Raw genomic sequence first — 23,472 nt, 5'->3', positions numbered from 1 at the left:
AAAGAAACGCGTTGGGACCTGGAAATAGGGAGAGTGCAGGGCATGTTGTACCTTAGGGGTAGATGTGGACTGTCCTTGTAGGGGCAGGAGCTCGGGGATTGAGATTTATTGATAGCCCCCCAGGGACTGACAGGGAATTGTCTCCTGATGTTGTGGCTTGAAGGATTTCTCCACCTAAGCGAATTGGGGCTCCACCTTACCTATCCTCAGCAACTGGTGAGATTGTTCCAATATTACATTTGTGTACATGTCTTTTCCAATTGATCTTACCCCTCCCTTTATTTTGTGATAGCTGCTAATACTAATGCAACCAAGGTTATCTGTTTATCTGTATTGGCACTTGATAAATGCTTCCTCTATAGGCAATATCTCCATTTAATCAGGTACCTTGGGTTGAGTGATAGGACACTGGACCACTGCCAGCGTCTGCACAAAAATCCTTTATAAGTACTAAATTTTGTATGGCACATCCCCTGACAGGGTATACCCAGTAGTACTTTTTTATTGATACACCTTTTTTTTTTGGGGGGGGGGGTGACAGTTTATTTAATATATTCCTTTATTTGGTTATACATTAAAAGTTATGTTTTAATTCCTGCTTATGCTATGTTCTCTAAAAACTCATATATGAACTTTTTCTGAATTTTCCACTGAAATAAAATAAATCGCTGATCTACACATATGCAAGCACTTATTATGCGAATTCCGCGCAGGCGCAGTGAATCATTCGGCTGACTGTGTACGGAACATAACACATCTCCTGGGCAGGGGAGGAATCAAAAGACAATACTGACATTACAGCAGGGGATCACCGAGGATTTCTTTTGTCAGGTATTCACTGACCATTTTTAACCCCTTTACCCCATGTCCTTGGCAACAGCAGGGCACCGAACTTTGAACAACTCGTGGACAACATGCTCTCAGCATATCATTTGATGAAATGCAATATGTCACTAAAAATGTATTTTCTACATTCTCACTTGGATATTTTTCCAGCCAATCTTGGTGCCGTTAGCGATGAACATGGTGAAAGATTTCACCAAGACATTGCGCTGATGGAGAAAAGGTACCAGGGAAAGTGGAGTACGTTAATGCTGGCTGACTATAGAAGCATCTGACACGGATTATAAACGAAAGTCGTCTGCAAAACACTTTTGAACAATTGCTTTTGCTACTGACATCAATGCACATGTATGTAGTGTCTCAGACGTCATAATGTAGACTATAAACTGTTGTTTCTTAACCCCTTACTGCCAGCTGATGCACTATTCCGTCAGGTGGCAGTATCCCCCGCTTTAAGATGGGCTTCGGTGGTGAGCCCACCTCAAAGCTGCGACATGTCAGCTGTTTTTAACAGCTAACATGTGCCTGCAATAGGCGCAAGCAGAATCGGGATCTGCCCAAGCCTATTAAGTAGTTAAATGCCGCTGTCAAACTCTGACAGCGGGCATTTAAATGCACTTCCGGACGCCGGTCCGGAAATACGCACAGTGATGACCAGGGCCGCCATCAGGGCATTACAGCCGTGACTGGCGTATGGGGCCCGGTGGGCAGAGGGGGCCCGCATCGGGCTCACCGAGCCCCTACCGGCAGCCGCAGGCTAAACCGGGCCCTTAGCGGCGCTGCAGCTGTTTCCTATTGACATGCGGGCCCGCACGTCAATAGTTAACAGCCGCCAGCCAATCTGAGGCTGGCAGCTGACGTCAGCCGCAGCATGCATGTCGCCGGCGTCTGACGTCATTGTCAGTCGCCGGTGAGTGCGCCGCGTGCTTCAGCAGTGTGGAGAGAGCAGGAGCGCGGTCAGGTGAGAAGAACTTTTTTTTTTTTTTTATTGAGTGGCGATCCGGGGGGCCAGGGGCAGAACGCTGGACACAGGGGCAGAACGCTGGACACTGGGTCAGAACGCTGGACACTGGGGCAGAACGCTGATACGGGGCATGATGAAAGACATGGCGGTATGACTGGAGACATGGGGGCATGATTGGAGACGGGGCAGAATGGTGATACGGGCTTGATTGGAGACAGATGGGGCAGGATCATGGGGCAGGATGGATACGATGGAGACAGATGGGGCAGGATGGGGAGATCATATGGGGCAGAATGGATACTCATTAGGGCAGGATGCGAGAACATATGGCTGATGCCAGGAATGAGACACACGGGGGCTAGGATGGCGAATATTATTACCATAGGGGCTAATTAAGGGATATTATTACTGCAGTGATGTATTTATTTTATTTTTGGAGTATACTGTTTTAAATGGGGGGGTGGTCCTGTTACTGTGTAGAGTGATACTATGTTGCCTTCTTCATGTGGTGTAATGTAGAAGTTGGGAAAATTAAGTAATGTGTTCTGCAAGCGGAACTCGAGATAACTGTGTTATTCCCTGCAGAAACGAGTCCTGGCTGGATGAAGTGATGGCGATCTGTTCTGGATGAAAGATGAAGGACTTCACCTAGAGACGTCACTGGTGAGTCAGTGTTACCTATACACTGACACTATACACTGTACACTATATACAGAGCTCCTGTGCATAATGTCACTGGTGATCACTGTATTACCTGTACACACACTGCATACTACGTACAGATCTCCTGTGAATACTGGCACTGATGGTGATATTAGTATTGTGGGGTGTTTTTTATTACTGATCAGTATTGTAGTATTCAGTCACTATGTGGTGGTAATATGTGGTCTGGACATGGTGTTGTGGTATTTGTTCCTTGTATTTGATATTATTCGGTCAGTGTGGTGGTAATATGGTGTCTGGTCATGGTGCTGTGGTATTTGTTCCTTGTATGTGGTATTATAGGTCATTTTAAAAATAAATAAAAATAAACCTAAATTGTATTGCATATTTTAACAAATATTTAATAGGTTACAGTAGAGTAGGGCCTGGCCAAAAGTGTCTACCTTGTCATTTTGGTGGCTTATAAAATCTTTTGGCCAAAACAAAAGCTGCCGGCTTTATGTGTGATCTGGTGATGGGAACTGTCAATGTGTGATAGATGAGAAGTGGAGATTTTCCAAGAGAGAGCGGTGGGACTGTGGGCAGTTTGAGGGGTGGAGCGTGGAGGCAGGGCTGGGGTGGAGCCTGGGCGGAGTCTCAAGGGGGCCCCGAAAATTTTGCCAGTATGGGGCCCCGAAATTTCTAGTGGCAGCCCTGGTGATGACCCCTGTCACATGATCGGGGGTCATCGCTGCATTGCCATCACAACCAGAGGTCTCCTCGAGACCTCTAGTGTTGTTGATGGCAGATTGCTATGAGCACCACTGTCACGATTCACACCGTGACTGTCAAGATCCCTTAGCCGCGGCCAGCAGTTTGTCACGAAATCCACAGGGATTCCTGACCACGGCCACCAATATGTCACGGATTGCGGTGACTTTAGACCAACAGACGGCTATCACATGTGCAGGGGGGCTTATCTTAGTTATCCCTCCACTGCCACAATGTGATAAAAAAACACACACAAGGTTATTGACCTCTTAGTTTACAGCATGGGCTTATTTTAGGTATCCCACTGCTCTTCAATATACCGTGAACTGCCGGGATTTGTGTATATCCCGCTTACAGTTCCACTTGAACCTTGCAGCTCTCTGGCGCCCCCTTTACTGTCAGGTCGGATTAGGTACTGCACCTAGGGTAATTAGTCGCCAGAAAGGCTGCCTGCTTTGTACTGGCTATTGGGCACGCTGCAGCGATGCGATACTACTCCCGCTCAGGCAGGAACAATAATTATCAAGCCGCAGTCGCTACAGTGACACCCAAAGGCCTGCACAATACACGGTATTACTGCCACCAGCTTAGAACCAGAAAGAACTGGCATGAAATAATATACCCCACAAAATGTAGGCAGTGCTTTATCAAAATATTTTACAAAGATGTTACAAATGAGACAATTGCAAATATGTACAAGGTAATTATAAAAAAAACAGGGAATAACATGAGAAATAACACTTACAGTTGTTCAAAGCATTGCAGGCAACAGGCTAGGGGAACTTTCCATCTATCCCAGTGCATCAGGGCGTGCACTCTGGGCTCTTCAGGTAAAAAACTCAAATCTGACCCTCTTGGACGCCGGCCAGCACTTAAAACCTATAGCCTGTGACCTCACAGAAAGGGCTGGCTTTTCCAAACCCTCCTACCTCTTCCTTTTTACTGACAGGGCATGAAATATATCTGATGCCCGTAACTTCGCTACAGAACATGTCATAATCGTACCATACCCAGCATTCATCTCGTATTATCGCTGGCATTCTAGTGAGATCAAATATGTCCTATTTGGGATGTATATTTACAGAGAAATCCCTACTTCTTCACCTGATGGAGTTAAAAGCTCATGTTTAGAGTGATGGGTAGATCCTTCGATGGAGATTACAAATATATGTTTTCGTGGTCTTAACTTAAACGATTTGCCTAATATCTTCCAAAAACAGAACAAAAGACTTTCAAGATTCTAATCCAGTTAAAGCTGGGCACTTTCCACTACAGGAAATGCCGGTCGTAAATACCTTGGTGCGGGGGATGAGGGCTTGTGAGCTGAAAGTCAGGTATTTGCAGCCACAAGCTGCCGCAGAATCACTCCAAGAAGGGGGGGCTTAGCCCACAGCAGGCTAGCAAGAGAACTAAACTTATATGATATTTCATACCATATCGTGACACCTCCCCCTTTTGGCGTGCGCTAGGGAGGTAGAACCCCACGGTATGCCTCCATGCGCACCTCAGTAGGTTCACCCTGGCGGGACAGTCCATCTGCATTCCCATGCTCCCTGACCGCTTTGTGTTCAATGGTGAAGTCAAATTGCTGAAGGGCAAGGCTCCAGCAAAGCAACCTGCCGTTGGTTCCACACATGGTGCTTAGCCAGTGCAGAGGGTTGTGGTCGGTCACCACAGTGAAGGTGCGACCGTACAAGTAGGGCTGCAAGCGCTGCAGGGCCCAGATTATGGCCAGGCACTCCTTCTCAATGGTGGAGTAGGCCACTTCCCTCGGCAAAAGTTTCCGGCTCAGTTACAACACGGGGTGCTCTTGGTCCTCCGAGTCAACCTGGCTGAGCACAGCACCGAGGCCAAACTCGCTGGCATCCGTCTGTACCAAGAACAGTCGACTGCTGTCAACTGCTTTCAACACAGGGGCGTTGCACAGTGCGGTTTTCAACGCCTGGAAGGCCCCCTCACAGCCATCTGTCCAGTTGACGATGTGGGGTAGCTTCTTCCTGGTGAGGTCCGTCAAAGGTTTTGCCAGGCTACTATAGTGCTGCACAAAGCGCCTATAGTACCCTGCAGTGCCCAGGAAGGACATCACCTGTTTCTTGGTCCCAGGAGTGGGCCAGTTCACGATCGCACCCACTTTCTCAGGCTCTGTCTTCAGGGTGCCTCCGCCTACCCGGTGCCCCAGGTAGTGGACCTCCCTCATGCCCATCTGGCACTTTCCCGGCTTGATAGTCAGTCCTGCTCTATGAATTCGCCTGAGCACATCCTCGAGATGCTGCAGGTGTTCCCCCCAGGAGGCGTACTTCTCCAGTCCCTGAAGCAGGCGGTTGACCATCCGCTGGAAAGTGGCAGGGGCATTCTTCAAGGGGAGGGCATGACCGTGGACTCGTACAGTCCAAAGGGTGTGATAAAGGCAGACTTCTCCTGTGCCTTGGGGCTCAGGGGAATCTGCCAGTATCCGCGACTGAGATCCATTATTGTCAGGTATTTTGCGCCAGCTAACTTCTCAAGCAGCTCCTCGATGCGCGGCATTGGGTGCGCGTCAGAGGCTGTAATGGCATTGAGCCCCCTGTAGTCCACGCAGAACCGGGTGGTCCGGTCCTTTTTTGGCACAAGAACTACAGGTGAGGCCCACGCGCTCTTTGACTGTCAAATCACCCCCAGCTGTAACATCTCATCGATCTCCTGGCGCATAATCTGCTGCACCTGGTCAGAGATTCGATAGGGTGTTCGCCGTAGTGGGGCGTGATTCCCGGTGTCCACCTCGTGGATGGCTAACTCAGTCCTCCCAGGTCGGTTGGAGAACACGACCTGGAAGGGTTCCAGTGTGGTTTGCAACTGCAACCGCTGTGGTTCATCTAGCGAGGCACTTACCTCCACGTCCTCAATGGACCCACCGGCCTTGGCTTGGGCCAGCATGTCCAGGAGGGTGTCCTCCTCCCCGTCTTCGGGTAAGCTGCAGACCGGTAGGATGAAAGGTTCACGTTCGTGATGAGCCTTCATCATGTTGATGTGAAAGGCCTTCCGCCTACCCCGAGCGTGGTCAAGCGTGACCACGTAGGTGACCGGGTTGAGATGTTGGTGGACGACGTACGGGCCCTCCCAGGCTGCCTGAAGCTTATCCATTGATACGGGGACCAGCACCCACAACTTTTGACCCACGTGGTAGGTCCGCTCCCGGGCGTTCTGGTCGTACCAGTGCTTCTGATCAACCTGAGCCTGCGTCATGTTGTCATGCACCAACTGCGTCAAGTGTTGTGAATTCCGTTCTCGAACTCCCTCCTGTGGTCATGAATGGTACTTCGGTGAGTTCTGTCCGTGGACTCCCTCTGGTGGCTGTGAGTGGAGCTGCTGGTTCTGAGATTCCTTCCCCACCTGCCCTCGTTTAGGGCTAGGCTGGATTCTCTATTTAACTCCACTCAGATCGTTACTCCATGCCAGCTGTCAATGTTCTAGTACTGGTTCAGATCTCTCCTGGATCTTTCTGAGGACCTGTCTACTCCAGCAGAAGCTAAGTTCCTACTTGTTCATTTGTTACATATGGTTTTTCTTGCTAAGTTCTAGTCCAGCTTGCTATCATGAAACTGCCTGGCTAGCTGGAAGCTCTGGGGGTGCAGAGTTGCACCACCGCACCGTGAGTCGGTGCGGGGGTATTTTTTGCACACTCTGCGTGGTTTTGTAGTTTTTTGTGTTGACCGCAAAGATTCCTTTTCTATCCTCAATCTGTTTAGTTAGACTGGCCTCCCTTTGCTAAAGCCTATTTCATCCTGTGTTTGTGATTTCCTCTTAACTCACAGTCAATACTTGTGGGGGGCTGCTTTTACCTTTGGGGAAATTTCTCTGAGGCAAGTGAGGCTTTGTTTCCTTTCTTTAGGGGTAGTTAGCTCTTAGGCTGTGAAGAGGCGTCTAGGCAGAGTCAGGCACGCTCCACGGCTATTTCTAGTTGTGTTTATAGGAGTAGGGTTTGCGGTCAGCAGAGTTCCCATTTCCCCAGAGCTCGTCCCGATTCCGTGTTTAACTATCAGGTCATTCCTGGTGCACCTAACCACCAGGTCCATAACAGTCAAGGTCTGCATCTTGTCACGGAAGCGCATGACATACTCCACTATGGACACTTCAGAAGGGTTCGGCTCCTCTTCCCAGGATTCTCTTACCAACCCAAGGGGTCCCCGGACTCACCTGCCGTACAGGAGCTCGAAGGGGGAGAACCCCGTCGAGGCCTGCGGAACCTCTCGGTAAGCAAATAGCAGGTGTGGAAGGTACCGCTCCCAGTCGCGCCCTTGTGTCTCAACCAGCATGCGTAGCATCTGTTTGAGGGTACCATTGAAGCGTTCACACAAGCCATTGGTCTGTGGGTGATACGCACTCGATACCAGGTGCTTCACCTGCATTTTCTTACAGAGAGCCTCCATTAGGTGAGACATAAATTGGGTCCCTTGATCAGTGAGCATCTCCCTGGGAAATCCTACCCATGCAAAGATAGCCAACAGGGCGTCCGCCACCTTATCTGCCCTAGTTGACGACAGAGCTACTGCCTCTGGGTACCGGGTAGCGTAGTCTACCACAGTAAGAATATATCGCTTTCCAGAGCTGCTGGAGATGGCCAGCGGGCCCACAATGTCCACCGCGATCCTCTGGAAAGGCTCCTCTATCACTGGCAAAGGGATCAGGGGAGCCTTAAGAGCAGGCCCCGCCTTCCCCACTCTTTGACAGGTGACACAGGAGCGGCAGTAGTTTGACACATCTGTCCCCATCTTAGGCCAATAGAAGTGTTGAGACAGCCGGGCCTTAGTTTTGCTGATCCCCAAGTGTCCAGCTAGCGGGATCTCATGGGCAATCCGCAACAACTCACCCCGGAATTGCTGCGGGACGACCAGCTGTCTTTCCCTCAACCACTCCTTTTGTGATTCTCCGGGTACTGTCTCCCGGTACAACCTTCCTCCTTCCCAGAACACCTTCTCCTTATCAGTCTCGGAGAAGCGCGTCCCGGCGAGTTGTCTCAAACTCTCTAGGCTCGCATCTGTGTGCAGAGCAGCCTGAAACTCCTGGCTAGGGGAAGCCAGAAGCGATGTCAGGGTCCCTTCCCCACGGGAACCCTCTGGGACCTGCTCTGGGTCCACCTCTGGTTCAGTCATACTAATGACTGAGGAGGGTCCAAGAGGCAGACAGTTATCTGCGTTCCGGGCACTCTGACTGCGGGTGACAACAGCTACGTAGGCTGTCTCCCCGGGGGTTTCTACAGACCCATCGGCCGACGCTGCTATGGGCTCTACCTCCCCATCCACCCCCATTACCTCAGGAGCATTGCTACTTATGGGCCAGTTACCTTCCTCGGTGGCACTGGTCAATTGCATGGCATCACCTTCCTCACAGTTCCCATGCATCTCCCCATTTCCTGTAGCACCGACACTTGCCCCTGCTAGGGGTTCCTCAGCCATCTCACTCCGCAGAGCGACGTGGCTGAGCACTCCTGTTCCTACGGACACATCAACTTTCACAGAAACATCATTATCAGGTTCAGTTGGCACAGGTACAACATTTTCACCATCAATCCTAGGGAAAAAATGGTTATCAGATGCATCATTACAAGATAAAGCATGGTCAGGTAACACATGCGATTTCCCATCATCATCATCATCATCATCATCATCATCAGGGTTAACTTTACCCTCATTAGTAGATTGGGGAGGGGTGTCAACGTCGTAGTATGCAACCAACCTCCCCAAATCTGTCCCCAACAAAACATCAGTGGGCAAATTATCAGACAGCCCCACTTCCTTCACCCCGCTCCCAGCACCCCAATCAATATAAACCCGGGCCATCGGTAAGGGACAGCTGATGCCCCCAATCCCAGTGACAGTTAGGGTTTTCCCTGGAATGATTTCTTCAGGGGCCGCCAGTTTGGGTCGGATGAGGGTTCGTTCAGCCCCGGTGTCCTTGAGGCCTGTAGCAACATGGCCTCCCACAGTGACGTACTGTACGTTGTCACACACCCTCCCAACCACACCACCCACCAAAAGAACTGCTGCATTAGGCCCTGGGGCCTTGGCTGGGAGGTTCTTCTGCTTGTTTGGACAGACGGTACTGATATGACCAGGCTGCCTGCAGTGGTAACACTGGCGAAGTTCGGTGGTAGGTCTGGTGCTGTTGGCCACGGGGACAGGACCTCTGGTGTGTTGGCTGGCAGGGGTACTGGCGTTGGATGCAGGCTTACCCCCTCTCCAGCTGGTGGTCACTGGCTTCCGCACTTCTGATCTACGGTTGGCCTCATAGGCATCGGCAATCTGCGCTGCTTTCGTCACATCTTTGGGTTCTCTGTCCATCACGAACTGTCGCACCTCAGCTGGGCAAAGATGGAAGAACTGGTCTTTGATCATCAGGTCTCGCAGCTGTGCAAAGGTGGTCACTGACAGTCCTTGGGTCCACTGGTCAAAGTGGGTCGGCAGTCCATGCACCACATCACTGTAACTGTCGTGTGGGCCACGTTGGAGGGTCCGGAACTTTTTACGGTACACCTCGGGTGTAAGCTGGTACTTGGCTATGAGGGCCTGCTTGATGGCCTCATAGTCATCTTGTTCTTGAGGGAGGGCAGCAAACGCCTCCAGAGCTTTGCCTCTCAGCCCTGGTGTCAGGTATCGTGCCCATTCATCTGTAGGCAGTCGGTACTGTCTGCAGGCTTTCTCAAAGGCCCGCAGAAAAGTGTCCAAGTCCCCATCCTTTTCCATAACAGGAAAGTGGTCGGGCCGGGGCTTTGGTGTCTGAGCGCTGCTGGGCTCACGGCTCTGGGCGGTGGAAGACATCCCCCCCCTGCCGGAGCATCTCCACTTCATGTTCTCGCTGGGCTTGGCGCTCAGCTCGCTGGGCCTGGGCCTCTTGCTCGGCTCGCTGGGCCTCTCGCTCGGCTCTCTCTGCCTCTCGCTGGGCCTCTCGCTCGGCTCGGGCCTCGGCCTCCTGCCGGTATTGCTGAATCAGCTGCTGACGTCCCTCATGGTCGTCAGCGGGGAATTCTTTCAAGGCCGCCTGCAGGTGTGGGTCCAATTCACCCGGATTGCTAACGGGGCCAGCATTCAGTGGTTGGACCTCTGCTGCAGCACCATGTTCGCTGGTGCTGGCTTCTGGGCTCTGTGAGTGGTCTAGAGCGGCTTCCCATTGCATCAGGACTGCGACCAGTTGGCTTTTGTTTTTGCTTGCAAAGTCAATGTGCTGTGACTTGCATAAGGCAACCAGGGTGTCTCTGGTCTGCTGTTCATAAAAGGCTTCTCCCATCCCAACCATGGTTGCCAAATAAAAGATAGGATAGAAAAACGAAGAGAAAGGGAGGGGATAATTACCAGTACACAATTGTCTCACAACTAATAAACACTGAGTTCGTTCTCCAAACTTATTTGCACAGAGTCCTCGCAAGAACTTTCTGCAAGTTTTTAGTGAGAGGAATGATGGCTCAAACCAAATCACTAATGCTCTAATATCCCACTGCTGCCACCAATTGTCACAATTCACACCGTGACTGTCAAGATCCCTTAGCCACGGCCAGCAGTTTGTCACGAAATCCACAGGGATTCCTGACCACTGCCACCAATATGTCACGGATTGGGGTGACTTTAGACCAACAGACGGCTATCACATGTGCAGGGGGGCTTATCTTAGTTATCCCTCCACTGCCACAATGTGATAAAAAAAAACACACGCAAGGTTATTGACCTCTTAGTTTACAGCAGGGGCTTATTTTAGGTATCCCACTACTCTTCAATATACCATGAACTGCCGGGATTTGTGTATATCCCGCTTACAGTTCCACTTGAACCTTGCAGCTCTCTGGCGCCCCCTTTACTGTCAAGTCGAATTAGGTACTGCACCTAGGGTAATTAGTCGCCAGAAAGGCTGCCTGCTTTGTACTGGCTATTGGGCACGCTGCAGCGACGCGATACTACTCCCGCTCAGGCAGGAACAATAATTATCAAGCCGCAGTCGCTACAGTGACACCCAAAGGCCTGCACAGTACACGGTATTACTGCCACCAGCTTCGATTAAACAGGTCTGAAGCTAACCCAAAACAGTAGCGTAAATTCCCTTCAGAAGACTTAGGGTACGTTTTTAGAGCATGGAGAAAGAACTGGCATGAAATAATATACCCCACAAAATGTAGGCAGTGCTTTATCAAAATATTTTACAAAGATGTTACAAATGAGACAATTGCAAATATGTACAAGGTAATTATAAAAAAAACAGGGAATAACATGAGAAATAACACTTACAGTTGTTCAAAGCATTGCAGGCAACAGGCTAGGGGAACTTTCCATCTATCCCAGTGCATCAGGGCGTGCACTCTGGGCTCTTCAGGTAAAAAACTCAAATCTGACCCTCTTGGACGCCGGCCAGCACTTAAAACCTATAGCCTGTGACCTCACAGAAAGGGCTGGCTTTTCCAAACCCTCCTACCTCTTCCTTTTTACTGACAGGGCATGAAATATATCTGATGCCCGTAACTTCGCTACAGAACATGCCATAATCGTACCATACCCAGCATTCATCTCGTATTATTGCTGGCATTCTAGTGAGATCAAATATGTCCTATTTGGGATGTATATTTACAGAGAAATCCCTACTTCTTCACCTGATGGAGTTAAAAGCTCATGTTTAGAGTGATGGGTAGATCCTTCGATGGAGATTACAAATATATGTTTTCGTGGTCTTAACTTAAACGATTTGCCTAATATCTTCCAAAAACAGAACAAAAGACTTTCAAGATTCTAATCCAGTTAAAGCTGGGCACTTTCCACTACAGGAAATGCCGGTCGTAAATATCTTGGTGCCGGGGATGAGGGCTTGTGAGCTGAAAGTCAGGTATTTGCAGCCACAAGCTGCCGCAGAATCACTCCAAGAAGGGGGGCTTAGCCCACAGCAGGCTAGCAAGAGAACTAAACTTATATGATATTTCATACCATATCGTGACAGCCACTCTGTGATCGGCACATATAGCAAGCCTGTAATTCTGCTGCATAGAGGTGATCTGAGCATCACCTCTATTTAGCAGAGGCGATCGCGCTATGGCAGCTACTAGCCTCCTATGGAGACTATTGAAGCAAGCCAAAAGTTAAAAAAAAGTGTTTAAAAATATAAAAAAAAATATAAGTTCAAATACCCCCCTTTCACCCTAATCAAAATAAAACAATAAAAAGAATCAAACCTACACATGTTTGGTATCGCCGAGTTCAGAAACGCCCGATCTATCAATAACAAAAAAGAATTAACATGATCGCTAAATGGCGTAACGATAAAAAAATCAAAACGCTAGAATTTTTTTTTTTGGTTGACGTGACATTGCATTCAAATGCAATAATGGGCAATCAAAAGAACATATCTGCGCAAAAGTGGTATCGTTAAAAATGTCAGCTCATTCCGCAAAAAAATAAGCCCTCACACAGCCATATTGACAGAAAAATAAAAAAGTTATGGCTCTGGAAAGAAGGGAAGTGAAAAACAAAAAGGAAAAATAGAAAAAAGCTCCGGTCATGAAGGGGCTAAAAACCTTACATGATACAGACTTTTGGAGCACATATTGTGTTCAGCATATCAAAATCTATAAGATACAATAAAATGTCTCAGGAGACAAGAACTTCCCTGAAATTTGTTGCGCAGTGTAATTATTAACTATTATTATTATTATACTTCTGGGGCACAATCCTGCTCCGAGGAGCTCACAACCTAGGAATATTGTCTTTACCCCTTAATGACTTTATGACAATATTTATAGGGAAAAATAAAGATGATATAAAACATTAATTATTATAAAATCTATATCTATAAAAGGGCTAATACTAATATCATAGATGAAAGAAGAAAATGGAAAAATAAATCAGTCTGGTCATTGAGAGGTGAAGGCTTACAGTGTAATATCACATCATTAATATATAGAGAAGATTCCTGCCGGTCACTGCTCACAATGTACTGACATGACGGGATAAACCTCGCTCCTAAGAGCTTACAATCTAAAGAATGGAATCCTCTCAATAAATATAACGATAGAAGAGACGATCTGTATAAGACGCCTAGTACAATGTAACCTGTTATATATAAGGGACATCCTGCTAAATGAGCTCAAGATATAAAGAGGCCCATTCATGTTGATCCAGAGGAAGGCAAAAACCCCATGAGGCCAAAGGCCCCATATTAGGGGAAAAATTCCTTCCCGACCCCACATGTGGCGATCAGACTAGTTCCCTGTATCAACGTCCCGTCACAGAATCAAGGATCATAATCAGTGATGAGCGAACGTGCTCGGATAAGGTGTTATCCCCGAGCATGCTCAGGTGCTAATAGTGTCATATGCAGCATCAATAGTAAAAACATATACTGTTAATAACAATAATAATAAAAAAATCATATTCTCACCTTCCGGCATCCGCGGCAGCCTGTCCCACTCCTCGCGACGCTCCGGTCCCAAGAATGCATTGCAGCAATGACCGGAGATGACGTACCAGTCTCGCGAGACCGCTACATCATCACGTGTTACTGCCGCAAACCATCACTGGGAACGGAGCGTTCCCAGGAGCATCGCTAAACGCCTGGACTGTATCCAGGGGCTGATGGAAGGTGAGTATATCACTATTTTTTATTTTAATTGTTTTTTAACAGGGATATGGTGCCCACATTGCTATATACTATGTGGGCTGTGTTATATACTGCGTGGGCTGTGTTATATACTAAGTGGCTGTGCTATAAACTACATGGGCTGTGTTATATACTGCGTGGGCTGTCTTATATACTACGTGGGCTGGGCTATATACTACGTGGCTGTGTTATATACTACATGGGCGGTGCTATATACTACGTGGGCGGTGTTATATACTACGTGGGCGGTGTTATATACTACGTGGCTGTGCCATATACTACGTGGCTGTGCCATATACTACGTGGCTGTGCCATATACTACGTGGCTGTGCCATATACTGCGTGGCTGTGCCATATACTGCGTGGAAATCTTCATAAATAAACTACATACATATCCTAGAATACCCGATGCGTTAGAATCGGGCCACCATCTAGTCTAAAATAAGGAGGCACAGGAGACACCATCTGTCAGGACTCTGAACATTTTTTACCTTTTGTGCATTACTGCCCTTTTCCAAGATGGCGTCTTTGGTCTCATGTGCACTGTGTCTCCTGCTATAAAACTCCACCCCAGCCTTCAGTCTGTACTACAGTATTCTGCCTTGCATCCAGCTCCTGACCTCTGATTACTCCCTGGCTATACACTTGCTCCTGTGATCCTGCGTGGTGATCCTGCTACTCTGCTCTGAGTTCCTGCTGCATACACAAGTTTCCAGTAATCCTCCTTCATCAGCTGTTCGTGTTTACTTCCATCTGCATTTGCTGGTCATGTAAGCTGTTGCTGCTTTGCAATAACCTGAGACTATTAACCAGGCCTCCCTGGTTGAGCTAAGATATGATTTGAACTGCCTAATAAGCATATCTATCTGTGCCTGGACTAAGACAAGGATTTATTAGTGTCAAGTATCCTCAAGAATAACTGTGCTTCATAAACCTTCTGCTTGATTGCATTTTCCTCTGAAGTTTCTTATAGACTGCTAAGCTGCGTTTATTATTTGCACCAAGTGTTGTGGACTTGAGTTTCTCTCTGCACCTGTTTGAATCACCGTATGATAATATAGACTTTACCACTTATAAAACTGTGTCCTGTAGTTGTCTTGTTCCACGCAAAGAGTCTCCTGAGTTATCCCCTATAATTATTACACCATCCTGCTCTGAGGAACTCACAGTCTAGGAACATTGTCCTTACCTCTTAATGACTTTATGACAATATTTATGGGTACAAATAAAGGTGATATCAAATATTAATTATCCGCCCAACAGAAAATCTACTCTAGAATAAGAAAATAAGGGCAGAAATATCATAGATGAAAGATGAAAATGGAGAAATAAATCAGCCTGGTCATTGAAGGGTGAAGGCTCACAGTGTAATATCACATCATTAATATCTAGAGAGGTTTCCTGCCGGTCACGGCTCACAATGTACTGACATGACGGGATAAACCTCGCTCCTAAGAGCTTACAATCTAAAGAATGGAATCCTCTCAAACATCACATATCAACAATAAGAAAAATAACCAGAACCTTTTTATGACCAACAGCTTTTAGAAAAACCCTGCAGCCATGAGTGGTGGAAGGCTTGGGATCTCCACGTACTTCACCAAAAAAGAAGGAATAAATGCTCAGGTGTGAAGCCAGGGAAGAGGCGCAAGAATTCACAGCAAAAAAGGTGCAGACTGTAAATCCGCTCATGGGAAAAGGTCAAGTGTGAGTGGTCATAAAAAGGTTTCTACATTGTCATCATACAGAAATATACAGGCACCCTGACACCAAAGAGCTTACAGTCTAAAAGAAGGAAGTCTTAGAAGATGTTCACACTGTGTCTTTTTCAACAATTTTTAAAGTGGGTCTGCTTATAAAAATGGCGGAAAAAGATCCAACAAAATGCTGAACTCTTCCTATTAATTTGAAAGCAAAATCGATATCGGATCCTTTAATCAGGGTGTTTTTGTCAGTTTTCTGGCATAAAACACCTTGAATTATGCAGAATCACTCCTGGCCAACCCCAAAAACTTTTAAACAAGTAAGTGGAGCTAGGGGAGGGCAGGACAGGACCAAGTGCGTCCATGGAATTCCTAACAATTAGCGCTATGAAGGTGGAATAAATTACACCAAAAATGTACTCCAGTCCCTGACTAGAGTAACACTTCTGGCACCAAATTCATTAAAAGACACACACCTCTTAAAGATTTAGGCGCTTCTTACTGCAGTGAAGACGTCATCAAGAATGCCATATGAAACGCCAGTCCTGATGAATCAGTCCCATAATCTACAATTTTCACACAAAGATACCCAAGGCACCAGGTGTCTTCCTCAATAAACTTCTTGATTAGTCACAGCACCGAAAAATGAAAACACAACACGTGATATCTCTATTATTTGGCTTAATAATGGCATCTGTGACTGAAATGTCACGTTTTAATTTTTGCATGCTTTAACTAATAAATAAGGTTATTCACAGAGGTAGAGGACTAGAAATCTAAGGCCGGAGTCAGAGGGCCGTATGTTCTGTCATGTGAGGGAATCAGTACTTTTATGCTAATGTTACTCTGAACAAACTTTGTCAGAGTGTGGCACCTCCTAAAAGTCAATATTGAGGTCGATATTGAGTTTTAGGATCGCTACTTCCAGTTGATGGCTGTAGAGTACTGTCCTCTTCCTCTATGAAAAAGGTATTTATATATAAGGTTTTAAAAACTCCTTGAAAAGGACCGAAAAAAGAAGCGAGTCCTGAAGCATATTTTGTGTGAAAACAGATGTTTTTGACCACTTTAAAAAGACGCAGTGTGAACATACCCCTAGACTTTCAATGTTCTCGTCTTGTGATTTCTTCATCTTGTGATGTCCTCGCTTGGTGATGTTCTCGTCTGATGATGTCTTTGGTGATACGATAATGAGACACTACTATCGGGCGTTAGAAGTAATCTTGCAACTGGTCGCTCATATAAAGCTGTAGAGGTAATTGAAAGCAGAGATTTTTTATTAGCAGGCATAAATCATGGAAAACTAGTTTTATTAGGACCAATAGCACAATAGCATCATGCAAATTATGCAACACCAGAAAATGACAATCTTCCTGATGGGCTGGCGCCATGCACATGGTCAGCTGTGTCCAAAACTGAGGTTTATTTTTAGCCAACGGTGTAGCATCAATGCCCCTCAAAGGTATAGGACTCTGCAAAGGCTGCAAGGGGAAACCACAACGTCTGGCAAATTCTAAGTCCATTAAGTTTAGAGCGGCACCTGAATCCACAAATGCCATGACAGAAAATGATGATAATGAGCAGATCAGGGTCACAGATAACAGAAATTTAGGTTGTACAGTACTGATGGTAACAGAACTAGCGATTCTCTTGGTACGCTTAGGGCAATCAGAAATAACATGAGCAGAATCGCCGCAGTAAATACACAACCTATTCTGACGTCTGAATCCTTGTCGTTCAGCTCTAGCCACAATCCTATCACACTGCATAGGCTCAGGACTCCTCTCAGAAGACAATGCCATAGTGTGTACAACTCTGCGCTCGCGCAAGCGCCGATAAACCTGAATGGCCAGAGACATAGAATCGCTATTTGGAGTCAGTCTCTATATAGGTGGGTTTGTCACAGCTGGGCCATTCAATAACGCATATCGTAGCGGTAAGCTTTAGTTTATTATGGAAGGGAGTTACTTCAGTACTTCCTTTGGGCTGCCTATATTATACTATTTTTACTTTGGCTCTTTATTTCAGTATCCTTATGGAGTTCTGCACCTGAGTAAGGGGCTTACTCCAACTTTATTTACAACGTTATTCTCAATTCCCATAATCATTTGGTAAGCAAGTTTTTTCCTATCTGCTACAATAATTATGAAAGTATATTCATAATTGAATATTTTATACAATATGGGAATATCTCTATATAACATGGGACTCTGTCCTTGGTATATCTGGTATTGGGAGTATTTATACATTAATCAGTAACTCCAATTATTATTTTATTTTTTTCTGTTTTTTTCTTTTTATTATTTTTCTTATATTACTTTCAGATTTTTTCTGAGTTTTTCTGTTTTTTTCTATTAAAACTAATATATATGAAAAAGCTCTCATGCGACATGGGGTCCATAAGGAAATGAATAAAGATAAAGATAATTCTTGTTGATAAGGTGGATTTCTTTTGATCAGAAGGTATACATGTATCACTGATTATATTGAGACAAAGACTGTGTATATATGCTTGTTAATATATACTGGATTATATGTCAGTATTTAGTTTTCTTTTTCTTTTTCTGTTTGTACCCTAGTCTGATGAAGGTCAAAATGACCGAAACGTTACACTGAAATGTACTGGGATATGAAATAAATATATACATTAAGAAATTCTTCTTTGAGTGCCGGATTTTTTTCATATTTCCTCAGGGGGATATCCCTACCACCTTATCAGATATTGGAGCTGATTCCTGCGAATCCTGGAATCAATAATTTTCTCCACCACAAATTATTCTTGCCCATCAATCACCACAGGCTGCAGAGGTGGCACAACACATCCCTGGAAGGTCATAGGAGATACAGGCTTTAGTAAAGATACATGAAAAACTGGGTGTACCTTCATAATCCTAGGCAGCTTCAGCCGGCAGGCCACAGAGCTCACAATACTGTTGACCTTGAAAGGGCCAATGAATTTACGTCCAAGTTTTTGTGAAGGAACGTTTAACTTCAGATTCTTAGTTGCTAACCAAACGGAATCTCCTACCTTGAACATGGGTGCAGGTTTACGGAATCTATCAGCCGATCTCTTATAATGTTCTTGAGCTGTGGTCAGGGATTCCTTCAGAACCTTTAGATTTTGCCTCATCGCAGTCAGCCTTTCCTCCACTGCCAGAACCGGAGAATTAATTGGAGACCTAGGTAAGATACATGGATGATAACCCAGATTGGCAAAGAAAGGTGTAAATTTAGTGGAGGCGCTCTGAGAATTGTTATATGAAAATTCGGCTAACGGCAGCAACTCCAACCAATCATCCTGGAGATGGCTGACATAGCATCTTAGATATTGTTCCAGTGTCTGGTTGGTCCGCTCAGTCTGACCATTTGTCTGGGGATGGTAAGCGGAAGAGAGACAGACATTAATATTGAGTGCAGAGCAAAACCCCTTCCAGAATCTTGAAGTGAACTGTACTCCACGGTCAGAGATGATCTCATCCGGGACCCCATGCAACCGAAAGACATTCTGTATAACCAAGTTCACTGTATCTTTAGCTGAAGAATGGCCGGTGCAAGGAACAAAATGAGCAGCTTTAGTCAGGCGATCAACTACCACCTTGATTGTATTCATGCCCCCTGATGTAGGCAGCTCCACAATAAAGTCCATTGATATAGACCCCCAAGGGCAGAACGGAACAGGTAATGGTAGTAGAAGACCCGTAGGTGCCACATGAGGAGTCTTGTATCGAGAACATACCTCGCAAGAGAGAACATAGTCCTTGGTATCCTTCAGGCAAGTTGGCCACCAGAAGAATCGGCTCAGGAACTCTTGTGTCTTCTGTACCCCCCTGTGACCAGCCAACTTGGAGTCATGTACCAACTTGAGGATCTGCAGATGGACTACCTCAGGGACATAGATACGTCGATCTCTGAACCACATGCCACCCTTAAAGACAAGATTAATATCCACAGGTGGGTTGACCAGAAATACATCACCATCATAAGCCTCCCTGCACTCCTTTCACAACTCCTGATCGTAGATAACTCCGATGAAATTGGCATCAGATAAAATGGTCTTGCATGGGGCTCCAGGAACGGAATCCGCAGCATGGATTCGGGATAAAGCATCAGACTTCCCTTTACGAGAACCTGGACGGTACGAGATAACAAAGTTAAAGTAATTTAAAAATAAGTTCCAATGAGCCTGATGAGAAAGACATCTAGCGGATCTAAGGAACTCTAAATTGCGATGGTCAGTTAGCACTATGATCTGTTGTGCAGCTCCTTGCAGATGATGCCTCCATTCTTTGAAAGCCGCAATAATAGCCTGCAATTCCTTGTCTCCCACGTCGTAATTCTTCTCTGCTGAGGTTAGTCTATGGGAAAAGAAAGCACAAGGATGTAGCAGACCTTTCTCTCCAGTTCTTTGGGAGAGAATAGCCCCCAAAGCATTATCAGAAGCGTCCACCTCCAAAATGAAAGAAAGTGTTGGATCTGGGTGTATCAACAGCGGTGCTGAGGTGAAACAGATCTTAAGCCGATCAAAAGCTTCTTGAGCCTGTGATGACCACTTAAAGGGCTTTTCCTTCTTTGTCAAGGAAGTAATGGGATGGACAATATCAAAAAACTTTCGAATGAAGCGTCTGTAGAAATTTGCAAAACCAATAAAACGTTGGACCTCCTTAACGTTCTTGGGTACCGGCCAGTCAAGGATAGCCTGAATCTTACCAGATTCCATGTTCAGCCCCTGGGGAGAGATGATATAACCTAAGAACTGTATATCAGAATGATGGAACTCGCATTTCTCTGGCTTAATATACAGATGGTTCTCTTTCAGACGTCTTACAACAGTTTTGACATGTTCTTCATGTTCCTGTAGAGAGTCAGAAAAGATTAGTATATCGTCCAAATAGATCACCACAAACTGGTCCAACAAATCTCTGAAAATGTCATTAGCAAGGTGTTGAAATGTTGCAGGGGCATTACAAAGCCTGAAGGGCATCACAAGATATTCAAAATGTCCATATCGGCATCTGAATGCCGTCTTCCACTCATCCCCTGGATGAATACGCACCAAATTATAAGCGCCACGAAGATCCAGTTTAGAGAACACCTTAGCATGGCGGACTCTTTCCAGTAATTCGGAAATTAGAGGCAAAGGGTAGGGTTGAGCGAAACGGGTCGATCATTTTCAAAAGTCGCCGACTTTTGGCTAAGTCGGCGTCTCATGAAACCCGATCCGACCCCTGTGCTTGTCGGCCATGCGGTACGCGACTTTCGCGCCAAAGTCGCGTTTCAATGACGCGAAAAGCGCCATTTCTCAGCCAATGAAGGTGAACGCAGAGTGTGGGCAGCGTGATGACATAGATCCTGGTCCCCACCATCTTAGAGAAGGGCATTGCAGTGATTGGCTTGCTGTCTGCGGCGTCACAGGGGCTATAAAGGGGCGTTCCCGCCGACCGCCATCTTACTGCTGCTGATCTGAGCTTAGGGACAGGTTGCTGCCGCTTCGTCAGAAGCAGGGAGAGCGTTAGGCAGGGTCCACTAACCACCAAACCGCTTGTGCTGCAGCGATTTCCACTGTCCAACACCACCTTCGGTGTGCAGGGACTGTGGAAGCTATTTTTTTTTTTTTTTCCCCTCAGCGCTGTAGCTCATTGGGCTGCCCTAGAAGGCTCCGTGATAGCTGTATTGCTGTGTGTACGCCACTGTGGAAACCAACTGCTTTTTTCAAAGCACATATCCTCTTGTTCCTTCCTTTCTGCACAGCTATCTTTTTTGTTTGTCCACACTTTTTATTTAATTTGTGCATCAGTCCACTCCTATTGCTGCCTGCCATACCTGGCTTACATTACTGCAGGGAGATAGTAATTGTAGGACAGTTTTTTTTTTTTTTTTTTGTTTTTTTTTTGTGGGAGATTAAGATTGGCATTTCTGCTACAGTGCCATCCCTGTGTGTGCCATCTCTCACTGAGTGGGCCATAGAAAGCCTATTTATTTTTTCCGTGATTTGTGTTCTAAAATCTACCTCAACACAAAAACACTACATCAATCAGTGGGAGAAAAATATTGGCCTCAGTCAGGGCTTGTGTGCCACTGCTGTGTGTGCTATCTCTCATTCAGTGGGCTATAGCAAGCCTATTTTTTTTTTTTTTTTTTAATATTATTTGGTTTCTAAAGTCTCCCTGAAAAAAAAAAAAAACCTAAAAAAACAGTGGGAGAGTAATATTGCCCTTTCAGCTTGTGTGCCAGTCTTGACTCCTGGGTGTGCCACCTCTCTCCCTCTCATTCAGTGGGCCATAGAAAGCCTATTTATTTTTTTTTTTAAATATTATTGGGTTTCTAAAGTCTCCCTGAAAAAACAAAAAATACATAAAAAAACAGTGGGAGAGTAATATTGCCCTTTCAGCTTGTGTGCCAGTCTTGACTCCTGGGTGTGCCACCTCTCTCCCTTTCATTCAGTGGGCCATAGAAAGCCTATTTATTTTTTCCGTGATTTGTGTTCTAAATTCTACCTCAACACAAAAACACTACATCAATCAGTGGGAGAAAAATATTGGCCTCAGTCAGGGCTTGTGTGCCACTGCTGTGTGTGCTATCTCTCATTCAGTGGGCTATAGCAAGCCTATTTTTTTTTTTTTTTTTTAATATTATTTGGTTTCTAAAGTCTCCCTGAAAAAAAAAAAAAAAACCTAAAAAAACAGTGGGAGAGTAATATTGCCCTTTCAGCTTGTGTGCCAGTCTTGACTCCTGGGTGTGCCACCTCTCTCCCTCTCATTCAGTGGGCCATAGAAAGCCTATTTATTTATTTTTTTTAATATTATTTGGTTTCTAATTCTCCCTGAAAAAAAAAAAAAAAACCTAAAAAAACAGTGGGAGAATAATATTGCCCTTTCAGCTTGTGTGCCAGTCTTGACTCCTGGGTGTGCCACCTCTCTCCCTCTCATTCAGTGGGCCATAGAAAGCCTATTTATTTTTTTTTTTAAATATTATTGGGTTTCTAAAGTCTCCCTGAAAAAACAAAAAATACATAAAAAAACAGTGGGAGAGTAATATTGCCCTTTCAGCTTGTGTGCCAGTCTTGACTCCTGGGTGTGCCACCTCTCTCCCTTTCATTCAGTGGGCCATAGAAAGCCTATTTATTTTTTCCGTGATTTGTGTTCTAAATTCTACCTCAACACAAAAACACTACATCAATCAGTGGGAGAAAAATATTGGCCTCAGTCAGGGCTTGTGTGCCACTGCTGTGTGTGCTATCTCTCATTCAGTGGGCTATAGCAAGCCTATTTTTTTTTTTTTTTTTTTTTTTTTTAATATTATTTGGTTTCTAAAGTCTCCCTGAAAAAAAAAAAAAAACCTAAAAAAACAGTGGGAGAGTAATATTGCCCTTTCAGCTTGTGTGCCAGTCTTGACTCCTGGGTGTGCCACCTCTCTCCCTCTCATTCAGTGGGCCATAGAAAGCCTATTTATTTATTTTTTTTAATATTATTTGGTTTCTAATTCTCCCTGAAAAAAAAAAAAAAAACCTAAAAAAACAGTGGGAGAATAATATTGCCCTTTCAGCTTGTGTGCCAGTCTTGACTCCTCGGTGTGCCACCTCTCTCCCTCTCATTCAGTGGGCCATAGAAAGCCTATTTATTTTTTTTTTTAAATATTATTGGGTTTCTAAAGTCTCCCTGAAAAAACAAAAAATACATAAAAAAACAGTGGGAGAGTAATATTGCCCTTTCAGCTTGTGTGCCAGTCTTGACTCCTGGGTGTGCCACCTCTCTCCCTTTCATTCAGTGGGCCATAGAAAGCCTATTTATTTTTTCCGTGATTTGTGTTCTAAATTCTACCTCAACACAAAAACACTACATCAATCAGTGGGAGAAAAATATTGGCCTCAGTCAGGGCTTGTGTGCCACTGCTGTGTGTGCTATCTCTCATTCAGTGGGCTATAGCAAGCCTATTTTTTTTTTTTTT

Source organism: Ranitomeya variabilis, chromosome 4, assembly GCF_051348905.1.
Source record: "Ranitomeya variabilis isolate aRanVar5 chromosome 4, aRanVar5.hap1, whole genome shotgun sequence".
Classification (NCBI taxonomy): Eukaryota; Metazoa; Chordata; class Amphibia; order Anura; family Dendrobatidae; genus Ranitomeya; species Ranitomeya variabilis.
The sequence above is the reverse complement of the archived record's forward strand: the minus strand, read 5'-3'. Positions refer to the sequence as shown.